General features: G+C 37.9%; 1 protein-coding gene across 1 annotated transcript in view; it reads left to right on the top strand.

The window, feature by feature from the left end:
* The first annotated feature begins 251 nt into the window (after window positions 1-251).
* TAB2 (TGF-beta activated kinase 1 (MAP3K7) binding protein 2) overlaps window positions 252-15,524 on the top strand; it is an 86,273-nt gene continuing 71,000 nt past the window's right edge. Inside the window, exon 1 of the mRNA XM_082855516.1 lies at window positions 252-282. The gene's annotated coding sequence lies outside the window, so the exon portion shown is untranslated. The remainder of the gene's footprint in view (window positions 283-15,524) is intronic.

Here is a 15,524-nt window from a genome sequence, read left to right as displayed (position 1 = left end):
CCGACCCCCTCCCCTCCCCCTCAGCCACGAGCGGCGGCGGCGGCGGCGGCGGCGGCGGCAGCCGGAGGGAGTTGGCGGCGGCGGCCGATCGGAGGGGCTGAGCGGGGAGGGAGGGAGAGCTGAGGTGTCCCCCCTGCCGGGTGGAATCGGAGGCGGCGGCGGCGCTGGCGGCGGCTGTGGTGGTGGAGGCGGCGGCGGCGACGGTGGAGACGGCTGCCGTAGTGGGAGAGGCGGCGGCGGCGGCGGCCGAGGAGGAGGAGGGGGAAGCGGCGGCGGCGAAGGGTAAGCGGACAGCGCTGCCGGGCCTCGGCGGGATCCCCAATCCCGGCTCTCCCCTCAGCTCCCCGCACCCCCCCTTCATCTGGAAGGGACTCTGCCGACTCGCGAGGCCCTTGCGGGGCGTCCGCTTCTTCCTCTCGCCCTTCCTCCCTCCGCCTCCTTCCTTCCCCAGTGGCGAGGCAGAGAGGGAGGCCCCCCAAGTCCTCCAGACCGGGCGGGGGTGGGGAGCATCGGGCCCGGCCTGGGCTCCCGGGAAGAAGTGTGTAGGGGGAGGGGGAGATTCATTGGAGTCGGGCGCCGGGGAGGGCCCCTGCCTGCACGGGTGCCCCCGGCCCGCCCCTTTGGCATGTGTGAGATATGGGGGGGCTGGGCCGGGGGGGACGGAGATCTCCTCTGGGGGAGCCGTGGCCCGAGGAGGGATGACTTAGGGGCGAGGGTGTTGCGGGGAGAGATCGAGGGAGTTACGTGGAGGTCGAGGGGAGAGCGTCTTTCCTTTTCCGATGTGGGTTTTCTGCAGCCTTCTGGAAGTGGGGAGCCAGCCCCGCTGTGAGTGTGTGGCCCTTAGATTTCAGAGGATAGTTCTAGCTTTCTGTCCTGTCAACCTCAAACCCTAAGATTGGGGTTGGGGCCGGGAGGCTGAAAGGGTCTGGGTATCGCTGAACAGGTGACAGGTGTATCTTCCCGTTGCTGATGCTGTAAGGCTGCTCGGGCTGGGTAGTATAGCAGAGTGGCGGAGCCCATGTGGCTTCGTATCTATGCGTTTGGCCATGTTTCATTCCATATATAGTATATTTGCGATGTTCGGTTTCCATTCTTCAAGTCAGCTTAATTGTCGTGGAGGAATTCTTCAAATGTTTCTGATAAGCTGGGTTTCCAGGAGAGTGAAGGGAATTTGCAGCTTCACGGGGGTTTCGCAGGAGTTCATGCGTTTCGGGGTCTCCAGTGCGAGGCTGTTTTGAGTGCCTCTCTTCATTGGAAAGTTCTTGAACACTAAGGTCGTATTTGAGGCAACAGTGAGGCAGTATACTTTTGCATCCATTTTGTCTGTTTTAGGTAAGTTTGTAAAGTGTCGAACTTTAGGGTCAGGTTGATTCGCATTTTATAAAAGGAATTCGTTTGTGCTTTAGCTCAATCTTAAAGAGTACGTTGCTCATTATGCAATTTCAGATTTGGCCGGGAATTTTGGTGGGCATGGAATACAATTTTGCTTTCAGTTTTTACACTACTGCTGCTTACCACACTCTTCATACAGTAGCAGAGTATTGACACCTTTTTAAAAGTATCTTTGAATTCCTTGGAACAGTGAAATCGTGATTGGTTTTAAACCCTGACAGTTTGAAACTTCAGATTTTGAAACCACTGCATTTTCTAATAAAGACAGACGCGCTCTTCATCTTACTGTAAGCTTTGGCTGAGCACTTAAATTAGAAACAATGGGAAGAATTGTCAGATAAATGAGTTACAAATTAAAATAGGGCCAAGTTTAAAAAGGATTCAATAGCTTTGAAAAAACGTGTCTGGAAGGAATATATTGAATGATGGCACTATCAGTGTGTTAACAGGAAATAGAACAAAAATTCCAGTGATTCAGAACTTCTGTTGGGGTTTTTTTCCCCTTAAATCTAATCAGTTTCTAATAGAGGGTGCTTAAGATTTAAATCTTTAAAGGATCAACTGAAAGTTGAATGCGTTAATTAGATGAGTAAGTCGTCCACTGAATATACTCCGTTATTTCATTTTTCTCTTGGGCACGTGGAATACCTTTTCTGAGTTCAAAAGTATTCTCAGGGGACACTGATGAAATGCAAGTGGTTCAACCCTCTTTAGTGAACTGTCACATAGTAGAACCTGTGCCTTTGTAACTTGTTAAGAAGTGGGTAAATGATCAGTCTCATCTGATACAAATTTCCTGAAAAATAAGTTTTAATTTAATCTGATTTGATTGAAATAGCACCTATATTTGGTCCTCTCTTTACTGGAAAGAAGCGCTTGCCTTCAGCTAGTGATATTGTTTAAAACTTGCATACAGTTATTGCATCTAATGAAATCAGGAGGTTTTTAAACTCTGCAGAGTTAAGTGGGCACAACTACTCAGATCCCCAGTTACGTTATTATTGAGAATTGCTTGTTTAGTATTAGTAACACGTTATACTTGGGTAAGTGTCATAACATGATTAGTCTTGTGTCTTGACAGAAATAAAAATTTATTCTACTTCTGTAGTTTTCTCTGTAAGGAAAATTCTTTTCTCAAAATACTGTTGAGGATGAAATCTACATATGTATCTATGAACATATGGCATTTTGCAAAATGGGTGTGATGGGCACCACTTACATGAAACTTTGTGAGTTTCGTGCCAAAAAAGTCCCATGAGGAATGTGTGAATTTTCTGAAACAGCATTTATTTTAGTTGTATAAATTCATCAAGACTAAAAGTGTATTTTTTAATGGTTATCAACTTATTTAAAAGGCACTGTTTACCTTGTTATAGATGTTTTGAAAAAAAGTTCCTGATAATCTTTACAACATACAAAGTTTGTAAGTTAAACTGTAATTCAGAAAAGCTTCAATTTCATTATATCTCTACTTGGCCATGCTCCTATGACCCAAGAGAGAACGGTAGTAGCACTTTTCCGTTGTTTCACTTATGTCATCTTTATTTGGTCCATCTAAGATTGGGACTCTATAAAACAGAAGGATTATGAGGAAATAACAGAGGCAAATGTGAAAATGGGGCAAAACAGTAATAAGGAGGAGAAGCTAGGGGATAAGATGCTAGTAGAGGATTAGATGAACAGTTTTAGGCAACTAGGAAAATGGAAATGTGGGTAGTGGTGGGTGCCAAGCACAGGAAGGTGATCATGCTGAACGATTCTAAGGAGGTTTGGGCTGAATCTTTCGGTAGACTCTCACAGTCTATATGTCATTTTATTTTAAGTCCTCTGTATTAAGATGGTAAGGATTTGGAGACTTGGAAATTGTATGAAATCTAAACGTATGCATGTTCATATTTATTTGCCTCTGGCTCATATTTCCAAAATACTTATAATATTTTAACATTTCATTTTTTTTATGATTCTGACTCTAAAAATCAAGGACACTTACTTAATCAGAAAGCTAAAAAATCCCTGAGTAAGTACTCAGGGGTGGCCAGTACTGTACTTTTTTGTTTGTTTGTTTGTTTTTGCGGTACGCGGCCCTCTCACTGTTGTGGCCTCTCCCGTTGCGGAGCACAGGTTCCGGACGCGCAGGCTCAGCGGCCATGGCTCACGGGCCCAGCCGCTCCGCGGCATGTGGGATCTTCCCGGACCGGGGCACGAACCCGTGTCCCCTGCATCGGCAGGCGGACTCAACCGCTGCGCCACCAGGGAAGCCCAGTAGTGTACTTTTTACATTCCCTTTAGTTAACTGCTAAACTCGCCTGTGATCTTGATAAGAGTCAGAGATTAAGAATGGCTGTCTTGGAAGCAGCCGCATGGCACAGGGATATTGGCTCGGTGCTTTGTGACAGCTTAGAGGGGTGGGATAGGGAGGGTGGGAGGGAGGGAGATGCAAGAGGGAAGACATACGGGAACATATGTATATGTATAACTGATTCACTTTGTTATAAAGCAGAAACTAACACACCATTGTAAAGCAATTATACCCCAATAAAGATGTTAAAAAAAAAAAAAAAGAATGGCTGTCTTTTTCTTCATTTTCTAAGTATTCCATCCCTCAAAACACAATGTTTGGTACTAAGTAGTATTTACTACTAGCCTTCTAGCGTTAAACTTATGCATTTTACTTAGACTTTTCACTTTGATTTTTATTGACTCATTTTACAAAGTATGCTTAGTTTCTAATTTCTTAATCCTCAGAAGGAATGGGCTACTGTTAAAAGCACAGTAAGATGCGTCAGCTGAGAAGTTGATGTTTTAGAAGGAGATCCAAGTCAGAATTGCCACAAAGCAAAATTGTGAATATTAATATCAGTAAAAGATCTCTGTGAAAATTGATTAAAGTTTTGCCACTTAAAAGTGCTTTGTTCAAAATATAATTCATGTAGGCCCCCGTATCTCCTGACAGTGCTTTATAAATGAGGCTTTGCCGAATGTATCTTTTTGATTTGCCTCAACATTTTTAATGTAAAACTTGAGCAAGAAATTCTATTGGATTTCTGATAATCTGTTTCAGTTCAAAATTTGGTATCAAGGGAGTGGTAAATTTCTTTAGACCTTTAATATGTTAACATTAACCTTTTTAGTGTTTCCTGCATAGTAAAAGAGAAACTAATATTTATTGAATACCTACTAAGTGCCAAGGTTTCTATCGTTTCACAGATATTTATTGAGCACAGGGTTCTTTGAGATATTGGAGATGGCAGCAGTGGATAACACAGACAAAATTTCTGTCCTCATATAGTTTACATTTTAGTAGTGGAAGATATAATAAATGAGTAAAATCAAGCGTGTCTGGGAGAAAAAAGTACTGTGGAGAAAAGTAAAACAGAACAGGAGGTTGGGGAACAGACATTGCATATTTGCTCTTTTAAAAACTACATAGTGGATATTATCTTTGATTTCAAAAACAAAAACTTCCATACATAAATTTTTTTCTTTAAGAATGTACTTCAAAACTAACACAACATTGTAAATCAACTGTACTCCAATAAGAAACTTTTTTTTAGAAATATACTTCATAACTTGGGAACAACATTATGTTTGTACTTCAGAGTTTTAGTTAGTAGCGATTTCCTATTGTTAGTGCTTCAGAAAGCTGCTTTGTGGCTCAATAGAAAATTTGGAGTCTGCTATCCTGGTTTGAATCCTGGTTTGCCACTTACTATCTTTGTGATTTGGGGCCAACTACAATTTCTCAGCCTCTCTGAGCTTGTTTTCTTCTCTGTAAAATGAATAGAATACCTATAGGGTTGTTGTGATGCCAAATTATACATTTTGTGTAAATTATCTGATATATAGAAGGGGCTCAATAAACTGCAACTTTTTTGTCTGTTGCTTATCTGGAGTTATAAAACAAAATAGTTGATGTTGGTAATCTTTCCAAGAAGCTTTCACAGCACTGTGGGGGACATTGTTTAATACACAGTTTATTTGAACAACTAAAGCACTCTTCTCTGATAGAATAAAGTTAATTAAAACTCAACTGTAATTTATGGTCACTAATACTTTCTGGAGCATTTGCACATGTTATCTAGTCAATATGCTGTCAGGAGTAAACCTAGTCTTTATGATGAGGAAAAGTTGTGACATATCTTGATGAGCTGGATTTCAGCATTTTGACAAGTAGATAAAAATATCGTATAAGATCCCAGTTCATGGAAGTACTTGTGAAACATTTAGTACAGTTTACATATTCAATAAATGTTCGCTTTGTCATTAGTTTATACCTTTATTGTGTGAAAAGGGGTAATTCAGAGAATTCACAAAGTATTAAGGAAAACTTTTATGAAGAGAAAGTAATGCAAATTGTGCATAAGTTTTATGAAGAAAGAGTGGAATAGTCAAATTGCAATATTTGTTTTTCATTTTTAGCCTGGGAAATCACTAAACTGTCTCAAGGACAAACCGTGTCTTATTTTCCTTTCAGTCTTGACTTCACCATATCTTCAGTGCCTGGCCTGTACTTAAGGAGCTCAAGGAATACTGCGCGTTCAGTGCTGAATGGCTCTTAGTGATAGTTTTCCTGTGTATCACAACTCTTTTTGGTAGTAAGCACCTTCTGGTTTTGAAAAGTGTTTGCACTGGACTTAAGTCTTTGAATCTCTAGTTTTAAGCACAGACTCAGATATCACACAAAATCTTCTGAATGCTATTTTTTTGAATCTAGCCAAAAGTTTGAAAAAACATCCTAGAAGTTAAAAGGAAGAAAAGAAAGAAATTATTTGCAGCTAAATTAATATTTATTAACCTATTCCTATGAAGTTGTTGACATTAAAGTGAAAAAGTGAATAGAAATTTTTAAAAGCAGATTAGAAAAAATAATTCATGTATAATTATGTGCTCTTAACCAGCCTTTAAAAGACAAGTTTGTCTTACCTCTTTAAGGCAATTTCAGTGAAACTGTACATTTATACTGACATTATGGATTAAATGGCTCAGTCACTTTCTTACATTCCTGTGATGTGGGGAATATTGGTGTTTTCACGGAAAAGGGAAAACATCCCACCCCACCCTACCCTACTTTAACAGTAACCATTTTTCAGATGTTTGAATCTTAGTACCAGGAAGCTTTTTCCTGTTCTGTAGCAAGTTATTCTCTGCCTAATGAATAATAATTTTAGCTTTCCTAAAACTGAAAACCTCCCTTAAGTTCTAAGATCTTTAGTCATTTATGCAAAATATTTCTTGGCTTTTAAAAAAATTCCCCTTGAAGATGTATAGAAACAAATTGCTTCATTTTTAAACTTGGTATGACACAATACTGTTTTAGAAATGAGATAAAAATATCTACAATTGGATATTTTTATACTCTTGTGGGTTTTTGTTTGTTTGTTTGATTGCTTTGAACTGTAATAACCTACCACTGGAAAGGGATACTACTACAGGGTGTCAGTTTGAGTGGCTTCAGAAAGAAAGTCAGTCTGATTTATCCACAAACAGGTACAACATAGACCAGGGCATTTTAAGAATTTGTAGTATTTTAATTGCCTTGTTAAAGAAAGTGGCATTCTTGTTTCACCTAAGAAGAAAAACAAAAAACAGTCCTGGTGCAAGCCTCAGAAGCCAAATAATAAAGTAGAGGTTGGAATGGTCCTGCAGAGAGAGACAGAGAGAAGCAAGAGTAAAGAAGTGTAGAATTTAAAAGATTTTGGTGGAAATATATGAATGCTGATTGTTTTTAATAAAATTATTCAAAAGAATTACTCTGTTAAAGAAAATTCGTGGTCTCTGCAACCAGCCCCTGCCCAAGCTTGCCAAAATAGTAAGTCAAAAGCAATGCCACATTCCGAGGTATAGTATAGAGATTAGTGCTACCATCAAAAACTTCAGAGTTTCTGGGGGTTGATTCTGACCATTTAACTTGTCTGTTTGGCTAGTGCAGAAGACAGGTTCTGGGAGAATAACAGATGACAGTGAATTATTGAGGAGAAAAAAGTGCACAAAAAGTAAATTTTCAGTTAGTAAATTCTTTTTATTCTTTGGTTTATTAACTATACTTTCATCTGAATTATTAAATAATACTCTTCTTTTGAGTTTTAATGTTTAAAGTTTTCCTCTAACATTTATATTAAGGAAAACTTATTTTGACCCATAATATCTTAATGTTAACCTTTTTAGTGTGAGCAAAATGGAGCACATCACAAGTTTGCTTCCTGTCGGTTTGCCAGTCAGGCAGGCCAGATACTGCTTGTTTCATTAGTATAGAGCCAATGGCAGTTCAGCGGAATGATTTTCCATTCCCTATCAATGGGAGGAAATACTTGCCAATACAAATGAAAACTTGAAATCTGCAATTTGACCTTGCTGAACACAGTTCTCACACCAGGCAAGTTTTGTTTATCAGAGAAATCAACAAAAACAATCATTCTGATATGAACTGGGAAAATAGGAGTAGAAGGGAGTTTACCTAGTTTTAATTCTCTCAGCTGCTGAAGAAAATACTACTTTTGAGTTTGAGTTGGTCTCTGTTAACTTGTCAACTTGTCAACCTCCTCCCTTTTAACTAAACATCTTAATTTTATCGTGTTGGGAATCTTTGACGTATGATAAGAAAAGACCTGGTCTTTAAAGTCAGATGAGCCCAAGTTCAAATGTGAGTTCTATTACTAACTATAGCTTTGTGGTCTTGGGCTAATCACTCAAACTCTTTGACTCTAGGACTTGTCTTTAGAAAAATAACATAGGTATAATAATACCTACCTTGCGTGGTAGTTTTAACTACATTATCTGTATTTCTTATGTTAGCTAGCTCTGTATTTATGTTACCTAGCACAGTACTTAACTGAATTTAGTAGACATCAATAAGTAGTAGTCAAAATGTCTGATATATCCTATGCTTTTTGAGGCAGATTTTCTTCCCTGTAACTTTCTTATATCAATATTAGCTTCTATTTAGCAAAGCTCAGTTTCAAAAAGTATTAATCTTTCAAACAGAACAAGGTGAATTATTTTTTCTAGTAGACAAATAGCTCAAATAATGGGAGGTAATCTTACATTTGGAATTTAGCTTTGTTAGGTTTTTCTTTCAGAATACCTGTTCAATTCATTTTCCCCAACAAGTACAATAAAAGGGAAATAACTTCTATACTGTTTAATTTACTGTACCTCTTCAGACCAAGGGTGAAATAAACAAAACATCACCATTATTTTTTTAATTACAAAATAAACATGCACATTATTAATTCTTTGTATTTTTCTTATCTGTTCCTGTGAAAAAGCCCACATTTTTAATTTGAAATTAGTTCACAACCCATGATTTAGGTTTTTTTATGAAAAGCATTAGAAAATTGGCATGGATCGGATTTTGAAAACACTGAAAATATATGAGCTTAAATATAATACTATAAAACATATACCACTTTATCTGTATAAGGTGACCTTCGTAATTTTTTGTTTTAAATTGCTAGTTAATATTTTTTCAATTATTTTAATAGTATTATATTCTGTGTCCATATTTCACATTCAAAAAAGATACAGTGCTGAATTTCCTGATGTTCATTACTGGGTTAACTGTGATTTTTTGCTTTGAGTTTTCCTAAAAGTTTTTTTATCTTAATTCATTGAGTGAACTGGTGATTGTTGTAGAATATTTTGCTGTACTAATTAGTATTAATTGCTATTTGTATAAGTAGTATTTTAACCTACTAATAATACAGTTTGTATTATACAGTGATGCTTATACAAACATTTTCTGTTCATCAGCTTTTACTGGTGCTATGTTATCACTAGAAAATAGTAACAGAGAAGATAGCAATATAGGCAAGAAAGTTTGCTTTTTAAAAGGGCTTCAGAACAGAGTGTTTGTTCCATTTTAATTCATTGAGCACAGATTGTGGTATAATTGCTTAGTTAATTTTTAAAAGACTGTTAGTGACCTGACAAACATGGGCGTCTACTCTTTGGAACTCAAGCAGATGCATGTAGGCATCACAGTTAAGTAGTTACTAGAACTGAAGAGAAAAAGTACTCAAGATATCTAAGGGACCATTGACAAACAAAAGTTGGTGAAAATACAGGTACTGTGTGTTTGCATTGAGAGTAACTTGCTGTTTACCTTGTGACTAGCATATACCTGAACTGTACTTAACTAAGTACTGTTTGCTACTTTATGATGATTTTCTAAGGAAACGGAAAAATAAACGTGGAAGTGGGGTTTCAAAAAATAAAAAATTGCCATTTCCACAAAGCCAATTCTGCTTTTTTACATATGAAAATGTATTGACATGTATTGGTTGGGCTTGACTTTTCTTTTTCTCTTTTGAGATTTTTCTAGCTGAGGTGGTGCTTGGGCCTGAGTGAGACATCCTCATTCTCTTCATGAGATTTTCCCCTCATGAACAATGGTATGAATTTACAGGATGACTGTTCAGAGCCGTTGCTGTAGCTCTGTGAATGGAACAAGAAGTACTCTTTTGAGGAAGGTAACTGGTTCATGGGAAAAGTGAACTGGTGATCTTAGCCAAACCAAGCTACGGAATCAGTACTTCAATTTCTGTAGGGTATCACATGACCAAAAGAATAGAAAGAAACTCCATAGAGTTTGTTTCATATGGCTTCTATGATATACCTGTGCAAAATAGCTAACCCAAAAAATCTTGCCTGACTGATTCTTTCACCATGCCTCATCTCTACCTTCTTTATTGGTCAACCTAATTCACCTATCTAGTAGTTTTGAATTAGTTTTGAGTCCTGCTGTGTGCCAGGTATTTTGCTAGGTGATGGGATTGGAAAGATGACGAACATATTGTTCTTGCCCTCAAGGGACAGGTATACAAGCTATCAATAGTGTACTAACACTAGCAAATGCAGTGACAAGGTTAGACATAAAACACTTTAGGAATCTACAGGAGGGAGTGTCTGACTCAGTGAGGGAAGGAGGGATATAAGGGAATTCTTCATAGGAAAGGTGACACAATCTGTTTGTGTCAGATAGGCAAGGAAGAGGAGGACAAGTTGGGAGAAGAGAGGCCATTGCAGTCAGAGAGAACAACATGCATAAAGGATGGAGGTAGCAAAGTCCACACCTATTCAATACTGTGAATAGTTCCACAGTGCATTAGGTACCAGTGGTGGGTTAATTGGAAGTGAGGTGGAAAATGAGAAGAAAGAGCATGAAAATACTTGTATGCTCTGTAAAGTAGATTTGACTTCATCCCATAAATGATGGAATGTTTAAATTAACATTCTAGAAAGATTTCTCTGGCTGCAGTGTAGAGAATATTTAGAAAAGAGTGGGGGGGGGGCGGGAGGTAGCCTTATAACCGTTTATTTGAGAATTGATAAAGACGTGAGTTAAGGCTGTAATTAGGGAGAAGAGTAGGTGATGAATTTGAGAAGAGAACACTGAGTGTGAAGTAAGTAAGTAATCACACATGCCCTGGCTTGAGTACCTGAGTGCATAGTATAATGCCTGCCATTCATCAACACAAGAGCATACCAGGGGCAGTAACAGGTGAGGAAGATGTTTGAGTTCTGTTTGTTGGTTTTAAGGTTCCTAGAGAGAGAGAAAGAGGAAGAAGACATCATTTTATTTGGGAGGCAACACGGAAGTCTTCTCTGATTAGATGACATTTGAGCAGGTGCCTGAGTGAAGTAATAAAGAGAAAGAGCTTTCTAAATAGAGAGGCAGGAGCATGCTTGCCGTGTTCCAACAGCAAGAAGACCAGTGCAGTTGGAGTTAAGAGAGCGGGAGAAGAGTGGATGAGATCCTCTCATCTACTGATGTGCTTTCCATGTAGCTGTTTAGATCGTAGAAAGGATTTTAGTATTCAGGATGAGATTAGAAGCCACGGAAGGATTTTAAGACGTGAGCTATTTTCCTTTTTTTCCCCCTTTCACTCTTCAAGAATTGCTATAAAAATGGAATCATGTGTTGTGTTATATATTTTGAGATTGGCTTTTTTTCACTCAGCGTTATGCGCTTGAGATACATCCAAGTTGTTTCATGTATCAGTAGTTCATTGCATTTTAATGCTAAGAAGTATACCATTGTATGGATGTACCACAATTTGTTCAGCCATTGATTGAAGGAATTTTGTGTTTCCAGTTTGGGGCTCCAAAACTAAAGCTGCTGTGAACAATTTTCCACAGGTTTTTATGTGAAAATACTTTTTCATCTCTCTAGGATAAATCCCCAGGAATACAGTGGCTGGGTTGTATGATAAATGTATGTTTAACTCTGTAAGAAACTGCCCCTTTTCCAGAGTGGCTGAACCACTTTACATTCCCATCAGCAGTATATGAGAGATCTAATTTCTCTGCATCCTTGTCAGCATTTGGTATTGTCAGTATATTTTTTATTTCAGCCATTCTAATAGATATGTAGTAACATCTCTTTGTGGCTTTCGTTTGCATTTCCCTAATAGCTAATGATGTTGAATGTATTTTCATGTGCTTGTTTGCTGTCTGTGTATCCTCTGTGGTGAAGTGTCTGTTCAAGTCTTTTGCTTATGTTCTGATGGGATTGTTTGTTTTCTTGTTGTTGGGTTTAGTGAGTTCTTTATATATTCTGGACACAAGCCCTTTGTCCAGTATGTGATTTGCAAATATCTTCTCCTGATCTGTGGCTTATCTTTTCATCCTCTTAATGGGGGCTTTTGCGGAGAAAAAAAAAATTGATGAAGTCTAATTTATCTTTTTTCTTTTATGAATTGTGCCTTTTGTTGTCAAGTCTAATAAGAGCTCTTTGCTTAACCTTAGGTTTCCAAAGGTATTCTCCTATTTTCTTCTAAAAGTTTTCTAAAAAGCTTTACATCTTGCATATGTAGATCTATGATGCAGTTTTACATAATCTTCACATAAAGGTGTGAAGTTTAGATTGAAGTTCACTTTTTGTCTGTGGATTGTTCAGCTGTTCCAACACCACTTGTTAAAAAAAATTATCCTTCCTCCATTGAATTGCTTTTGCACCTTTGTCAAAAGTCAGATGGCTGTGCTTGTGAGCGTCTGTTTCTAGATTCTTTATTCTGATCCACTGATCTTTGTGTTTATCTCTGTACTACTACCACACTGTCTTGATAACTGTAGCTGTATGGTAAGTCTTAAAACCAGGTAGTAAAATTTCCCTAACTTAATTCTTCTTTTTCAGAATTGTTTTAACTATTGCATTTCCTTTCCATGGAAAATTTAGAATCTATAAAAAAATCATGCTGGGATTTTGGTAGGAATTGCATTAAACCCTTAGATCAATTTGGGGAAAATTGACATTTTTATTTTGTTAAGTCTTTCAAGCCATAAACACAGTTTATCTCTCCTTACAGTTAGGTTGCCTGATTTCTTTCATCTGCATTTTGTAGCTTCCAACACACAAATTCTATACATGTTTTGCTAGGTTTATAACTAGATACATTTTTTTTTTTTTGGAGCAGTTGTAAATGATACTGTGTTTTAAATTTTGGTTTCCAGTCGTTTATTGCTAGTTTATAGCAATATGGTTGATTTCTGTGAGTTCACCCTTTATCCTGAGACATTGCTAAACTAATAAATTCTAGTAGTTTTTTTGTGGAGACTGTGGGTTTTCTAATGTGTCTATGAATAGAGGCAGTTTTATTTCTTCCTTTCCATTCTGGATGCCTTTTATTTCCTCTTCTTGCCTTACTGCTCTGGTTGGTACTTCCAATACTGTGTTTAGTAGGCGTGGTGACATTAGACAAGCTAGTCTTATTCCTGATCTTAAGGGAAAGCATGAAGTCTGTCACCATTAAGTACATGTTAGCTGTAGGTTTTTTGTAGGTGCCTGTCTCTTCCTAGTTTAAGAATCACTTGATATGACCATACGGTTTTTCTTCTTTAAACTGTTAACTGAAGGTAACTTTCCTTGTTAAAGATTCACTCTGGCAGCTCTTTGTGGAATAAACTATAAGAGCAGGGCAAAGATGTCAACAGGGAAGCCATATTGGAAATTACTGCAGTTATCCAAATGAGAGCTGATGGTGGCTTAGACCAGAGTAACAACAGGAAAGAGTGTGAAGAGATCAGATTTTGGATATATTACAAACCCTGGGTGGGCAGAAATTGCTGATGAATTGGATCTGAGGCATAAAGAAGAAGTCAAGGACGACTCCAAGATTTTTGGCCCAAACAGTTGGGAAGTATGGAGTCGTTGTTGGCTGAGTTGGGGAAGACAGTGAAGTAACAAGTTTGGGCTGGGCCATCAAGAGATTTTTTTTTTTTTTTTTTTTGGATGTGTTAACTTTGAAAGGCCTACTAGACACTTAACTGGACCTATCAAGTAGGTAATTTGATATGCAAATGGAATTCAAGCAAGAAATTCAGGCTAGAAATAGAAATTAGAGAGTCATCAGTTGAGTTGATATTTGAGAAATTATAGTGATAGTTATTAAAAATTATACCTGTAACCTTTTTCTTTTTACTGTGCCATTGTTTAAGGCTTATTAGCAAAAAGCAAGATTCTCCTAGCACGTAAAGAACTTTGTGAAAATTTTGATTGGTTCTGTTTATCAACACTGTTGTTTATCTCACATTGAGTGCACCAGAAATTATATGGTTGGGAGACAAATTTGGGGGATATATATTTATTGTAATGTGTATTTAATCATGCTTATTTGAAAAGTAGATGGCTATAATAGTAGTATAGACACATGTGCTTTACTAATTTTCAGAGCTTTGTCCTAAATCTTTGTAAATGAAGTAGCTTTATGCATATTGTGAAAAGGGTTTGACACTATTATTAAGTGACTGAAAGGCTTTCTGTGGCAACATTTCTTTTGTAGATAAAACAGATAGCCAAAGACACAGGTCAAAAACAAAAATTTAAAATAGGAATGCAAAATAGCTAGCAAGGAGAGACTTAGATTTCTGACTTAGAACCAGAATTAAATTGGTAAAGGGAAAGGGTAAGCCTCAGTTTACAGACGTGGTAAAAAGATCTTCTGAGTTCCATTCAGGTATGTTTTCTTCATATTAAGGTATTCTGGAAAATACTTTTTTAAGTGGCATGATATTTTCTGTTGTAACTGATTAATGCTTTTTCTTATTTATAATTTAAATATCTCAGGACTTTTTTCCCCTATCACAGGATTTATCATATTTTATTATAATATTCTGTTTATTTTTCAGTTTCTCCCACTAAATAAGTTTTTACAGCATCAGTACAATGCCTTGACATTTAAGCTCTATGTAAATATTTGTGAATGAATGAGTGAACACACATACTACTAAAGTTTAAAGCTAGAAGATTTGCTTGCTTTTAAAAGTAAGTGAGTTTTTGAGATTCCAGAGTATAGGTTTTGGTCAAATGTCTTTTCTGGGGCTTCCCTGGTGGCGCAGTGGTTGAGAGTTTGCCTGCCGATGCAGGGGACACGGGTTCGTGCCCCGGTCCGGGAAGATCCCACGTGCCGCGGAGCGGCTGGGCCAGTGAGCCGTGGCCGCTGAGCCTGCGCGTCCGGAGCCTGTGCTCCGCAATGGGAGAGGCCACAACAGTGAGAGGCCCACGTACCGCAAAAAAAAAAAAAAAAAAAAAAAAAGTCTTTTCTGAGTAGTACCCTGATGCTTTCAAACAAATATTACACTCCTGAAGAATGCACCCAAACATAGCAACATTACTAACCCAAGGTCAGTGAAGCACACATTTTGCCATTTGTTATTTGTTCTTTTTTCCGAGTGGTAGTGGATTTATGCAAAATCATCTAAAGTTGGCCCAGACTTCTTGTACGGAATGGAGCACACATGGCAAATAGTAGGCTGGGCTTAGAGTTTAGACCATAGTAGTATCTCATAGGAAATTTCCTATACACAGTTTAAAAGAAAGTAACTTTCATCTGCCTTTAGGAGGACTAGGTCCTCCCTATTTCCAGGTAGATGGTAGGGGTATAAGCCTCTTTTCTCTTCAGTTAAAAACATTTTTATTTACCTTCCCTCTGAGCTTTACAAGACAAAAATACCCTGAGCCATTACTGTTCCAATTCAGATTTAAGCCCCAAGAGAAGAGTTATTTTTGAAAGCCATAGTATTTTATTTCCAGATCCCTGGTGTGTTTGTATGTGTATGTTTACGTACGTGTATGTATGTATATAGCTGTATATACATGTATATATTGTGCTAGTCAATGACATATTAATGAAATT

This window comes from Leucopleurus acutus (assembly GCF_964270905.1).
Source record: "Leucopleurus acutus genome assembly, chromosome: 15".
Lineage (NCBI taxonomy): Eukaryota > Metazoa > Chordata > Mammalia > Artiodactyla > Delphinidae > Leucopleurus > Leucopleurus acutus.
Note: the sequence above shows the minus strand (reverse complement) of the source record. Positions and strands in the feature narration are given on the sequence as shown.